The sequence below is a fragment of the Citrus clementina genome, unplaced genomic scaffold, assembly GCF_000493195.1.
Source record: "Citrus clementina cultivar Clemenules unplaced genomic scaffold, Citrus_clementina_v1.0 scaffold_3, whole genome shotgun sequence".
Classification (NCBI taxonomy): domain Eukaryota; kingdom Viridiplantae; phylum Streptophyta; class Magnoliopsida; order Sapindales; family Rutaceae; genus Citrus; species Citrus x clementina.
In genome coordinates, this window is record NW_006262339.1 from 8,661,677 (window position 1) to 8,667,676 (window position 6,000).

Here is a 6,000-nt window from a genome sequence, read left to right on the forward strand (position 1 = left end):
CTTCAATCACACTACTTCAAGATTATTATGACATGGGAATTGCCTATTAATCCAATTAAACTCAAGTCCAAGTGACCATTTCTTTTTATTTTTTATTTTTTAGTATCTAAGAGGTTACAATGAAAATCATAAAAGGAGGAGGATAACCTTACTTATTCATCAAAAGCGAATTATATAATCGTAATCAAATAATTATATAATTCGCTTTTGATGAATAAGTAAGGTTACCAAACGGCTAATTCAGATATGTAATAAGGGTAATTTTGCAGCGACATAAAATTAGAAATCCTGAGAAGATAATAGAGAATTGAAAGAAAAGGGCATGGGCAATTGAGGCAAGACATAGGGATTTTATAGGAGCAACGACAATAACAATACGTGAGAGCACGTGCCTGTAGACTTAGGCGGTGGCGTCTCTCACTTTCTCGTGACGGTGTCACGTGGGGATTGGAAAGCTGGACCCCACAAAAATTGAATATAAATAAACAATAATAATTTTTTATTAAAAAAACTTCCACACGGCGGGGGCATGTGCTCTCCTTTCCCAAGTGACCTGTCGTTTATGGGTCAATTTTATTTTTGAAAGTGAAAGGGGTTGTGGCCGTTGGGACGTCGGGTGGGGTTCCCGCGCTGACGTGTCAGTCTCACGTGCCGAGCTCGAGTGCTGGGTGTGCCCTTTATTTTTTTGTCTGGTCCCAAAGGATGAAACGTGGCCCCATGTCTAGTGGGACAAGTGTCTCGTGCTACTGGGGCAGCTTAGATTCGCTAATTGTTATGGATTCATGATTGTGGCATTTGGGCAGCACTTTTGACTCTTTATGATTTGTGAACGAGCACATTGAGGTCACCATTCACTAATGCTCAAGGAACACCTGCCACCTGGTGGTCCAATTTTGATGACACATCACATTATGCAAAGAACAAGATTGGTGAACTTTTCTATGCCTTATAGAGAGTTGCTTCGCATTTGATCAAAGAGTTAATCTATTGACACCCCTTTAATTGATCTTATAAAATTCCTATTGCCTGTACATTACATTTAGACAAATACAAATAGAACTAATTCTATTTATTTTTTTCTCTCACTCTCTCTCTCTCTCTCTTTTTTTTGTAGTCTCACGTATACAATTGGTTTGCGCAAAACTTAAAACAACAATCCTTTTTTACTTTTTTTTATACTGATTATTTTTATTTTTAGGAAACTAAAGTTTTTATTTTTATTTTTTGTAGAGAGAGAAGATTTGAAAATCAAAATTACTAAGTTTCTTTTTTCTTTTTTTTTTAGCATAAAAGAGATTATTTAAACAAAAAATGTAAAAAGAGTATTTTATATTGAAACAAAGCAAGGAAGCTACAACTATATTTGCAATTTCTGTAGGAGCCTCCCCCAGCAACACCGACTCATTTTAACTCCCTCTAAAATTGTTTCTGCTCCTACAAGTTCCACATCACTAGTTAAAATGTTTTCTGCAAATTAATGCCGCCATAAATTTAGACTCTCCCGTTAGAGTTCCTGACCAGTGACCGCAGCTCCAACTTCCATTAAACCCTCGAGACCATTTGCAGCAGCATCTGTATTTGGGTCGTACAAGTTGTCTCGTGGGGGAAACCATTGCATTTCATTGCAAAGCAATTTTAAGTGTGAGAAAATTATTGTAAATTGAAAGATTTTTAGATGGGAAATTGGGTTTGTTTTTGACAAAAAGTGAAGTACGGTTGAAATACAGGTTTCGACAAGGATGTTGGCGGGGTGCCAATAGTAAACTCGTGATCAAATTCTCAATGACATGATATTTGGGCTTTTATTTTAAGCTAATCGTTGAGATTGTGTGTGGGTTATAAGTACTATTGGGCTGATCTTGGGCTTTTTGTTTTCTTAGTATAACCGCATATTTTGTCGCGAACTGATCTTATTAAAAGCTTGTGTTTAGAGTGGCGCTTTTAAACACTCCCACTCAAATTCTTTTAACATTCCTTTTTGAGTTTTATTTCCTAAAACACCTTAGCTTAATTTATACATTATAAACCCAGATATTAAATTAATCATTTTCTCATAAAATTTTTCCTTAAAAATATATTTCTTGTAAGATTTTATTCATAAAATAAATATAAATCCTATGACCTACTCTTATGTTATTTATGTTGTAGTAACTAGTTCGAAAATCCTCTTTCTTTAATTCTTTGATTACATCATCTTAGTGCCAGTTTCTAGAAAGATTAAAGAGCAAGAGCCAAACCCATATTTTTCAAAGTCTCCAATCTATCTTAACACAAAAGTAATACGTAGCAAAAGCATCAGTCGTCCCCCTCAACTACCCACTAACAATTGCTGAATATAAATTCTAAATCATCATCATCAATCCGCGGCTGACTCTTACGAATTTGCATATACAGCTGTGGGAACAGGTTTGTTATTCTCATATTTTGTATTAAATATTACTAAGCATTGATGCTTTGGAATTGGAAGCATACCCATTTGTGGTGGATTTTAAATCAAAGAGACTCAAACCCCTTCGCCGTTATCGCACGACTTTGAAAGTTTATAGCTATAAATGTGTTACAAATATAAATCACATGTTGGACGGGTGGGTCGTCCGTGATGGGCCGATCCGACTCGATCCACACATCGTCACTACCATGTAGTTATCATGTACGGTTTATGGAGATTGAGAGGGAAGTTGAGTTTAAATCAACTTCCTCCACTTTAGCTTAACTCTCTCAAAAAAAATAAGAATGCAGGCATAGATTTAGAAAATATTACTTCATTTTCTTCTCTTCTTCGTGAAGATCAAATTAAGAACATAGAATAATCCATAAAAGAGGGCATTTATACGGTGATTATAAAATAATTTCCACTCGTGATTTGTTTCCGACCATCAAGTATCAACGTGATTCAACACTTAATTCTTCCGCTGTCTCGAAAAAGGTATGGCTTCAAGGATCCTTTTATATTTTAAATCAATAGCAGCATGTATAGCTTGGTGGACTCTCACATGAACTAAAAATATCTTTATTTGAATAAGAAACCCCATGTTTTACTCAACGCATGCACAAACCACTTCATTTCCCGAATATTAAAATGAATCAGAGCTTATTTAATTTAAACTAATGTTGCTTAGCCTCATCTGTCTTCCTTGGGGGTCGGGAGAAGAAGACGTCTTAAAAGAAAGAATGAATCAACGAACCAAAAGAAGGGTGCAATAAAATAATTTGTAGTCATCGTGCATGGTCCCCGAAGCTAAGATCTCTTGTTCCCTTATGCTGTTGCAATCACAACATTGGTAACTAGTAATTGGAAACTTGATATCACATCTTGGAAAAAAATTGATTCATACAATATATCATAAACATAAAAGTAAGAGCAACTCATAACTCACGAACCTTTATTTCGATGGAATAAAAAAGAATAATATGTTTAATTATATATGTAATTACCTGCAGATTTTAAGTATCAATTACACGGGACGTTGCATTTACTTCATAATCAAGTGGAATTGAAAAATCTGAGCCGAAAGTCTCTTACCGTGACAACCATGCATATATCAAATAATCGTTTTCCTCCCTTTTTGACCATATCTAGCTCTGCCCCATACGGCCATTTGGCCTCAACATATTTAATAAATAAATAAATTATTAAATAAAACTAATATGCTTTTTATGTGTTTAAAGTAAAATAATTAAAATGTTTTATGTAATGATAGTAAGATAATATATTACATTTATCTATTAAATATTTAGTTTTATTTCTATCTTATATTATTAGTTAAATTAAATATTTTTATACAAATATAAATTAACATTTATTAATTTAAAATTTTAATTTATTAAATAATAAAAGTTATTGATTATATATAAAATATTAATGGAGTTCTAATGCAGTACAACCTAAACCCCATCCCCTTTCCATGGGTTTATTTTATACATGTTTTATTATATTAGTCACCTTTTTAATGCAAGGCAATGTAACCAGAAATTGTAGCCAAACATTAATTAGCATAAGATGAATGTTTGAATGCAATGCAATATTATGTAATGCAAGCTACCAAATATACCCTGATGCAAGAATGGTAAGAGAATTAACTTTTCAAATGAAGAGAAAAAATTTGAAGGTTATACACTCATTTAATCCTTAAGTTTGTGCCAAATACTTAGTCAAGCATTATATTTTTAAAAGTTATTCAAAAGGCTTATGTTGCATACTCATTTTTGTTAAATTCTGCTTTATTTTTCAGGATTCTCTATTTTAAAAAATTTTAATGTCTAACTTATTACAATTCTTAGTTATATAAGATTAAACTAAACAACTATAGAGGTAATAATAGCGATCTTTTACATAATTTTAAAAATATATGGATTAATTGAGTCATTAGCTCAAATTACAAAAGCTAGAGGACCATTTATCCAAATTTGAAATCGCAAGCCTTATTTCCTATCTACTGATATTATAAATTCAAAGTTTGATCAGCCTATCACTTTGATGCCATACACCACTCTAGATAGACGAAATGGGAGTCACTTTCTTGAACATTGAGTTTGCCACCGATCAAGATTAGATTAGATAAAATAAAGCACAAAGAAGATAAGGTGAAAGGCAATACTTGATAGCTAGCTGGAATCTCTCTTTATTTCTCATGTATTGATAAGCAATTATTATTTTTCATCAAATGGGATTCAACTATAGTGAAAAGGGCATAGCTTGAGAGAATCTTTATAATTGGAAAATACAGTTTTGGAAGATTGATAAAAGAAGTAAAAGAACTTTAGTTTCATCATCTTCGCTATCACGAGAATAAGATCATTTGAACTTGACGGTTTAGGTTCACGTTCACAAGTATAAAATTAGCCGATCAACTAATAAAAATTAATTCAATGGGAAAATAACAACATTAGTGAAAAGAATGACGAATACTGATTTATTTCTTATATTTTAGGTTAAGGACTCATTTAGTCTCTATATTTAAAAAAAGAGTAATATCTCAAGACAGTCTCTTGTTAATATGCTGCACTCTTCCCCTTACTTTTTATTTACTTTTACAATAATATCCTTGGAACAATCTTTACAATAATTTCTATTTACCAAAATTTCCAAGTTAATATCAAATTAATAAATTAATATTTTTTTTATTAATGTCTCAAAATTGTGTAAGGATATTTTTGTAAAAACAAAAAAAAAGTAAAGACAAAAGTGTAACACATTTATTAAAAAGGATGTTCGAAGATATTTTTTAAAGTATAAAAATTAAATATATATTTAATATAAAATATAAAGACAAAACGAATATTTTAATTAATGAAAATGTTTGCGCGAGAAAGACAAGTCTATTCTGTCAAGTCAGTCTCGCCTGTCAAAGCTGTAGCATCTTGTGCTGTTGAAAAAGATTCAACTTCCACTAGACAGCAAATTCAACTTCATGAAAAGCAATCGTGCCCAAAAAATCAACCCCTTCTATTAAATATTCTTTGAAAGTTTCTTTTTATTGCTTCAGAGAGAATTAGGCCCCAATATGATTTAGACCGCGCAATTTATTTTGAATTGCTTGTAACATGGTTGTTGCTAGAAATGTTAAAAAAAAAAAAAAAATTGCAGGTAATTTTACTACCGTACTCTTGCCGTTGGTCTAATGTGATGTGTTTTGGTCAAAAAAATATGAAGAATTTTTGAAGAAATGGGATTTGGTCCATAATTTATTTGCAGGGACTGTCCTTGGGTACCGGCTGCTTACTGGTTAGCCCTCTGTTAATTCACATTTCACGTTGTTTCTAACGTTCCATTTGTTATTTTTTTATAAATAATTATTTCTAACTATAAATATGAAATGTATGAAATCAAAGGAAAGACTTAAGAAGAGGATTCCTTAAATACTTGGGAATTTTGAGAATATAACTACGTTAAATATTTATTGGCAGAGCTTTACCACCCTAGTGGTTCTACTCGGCTCGAATCTAGATTAGACGGAATCTAATGTAGTTTTTAAAAATCAGATGATTTAATACACCAAT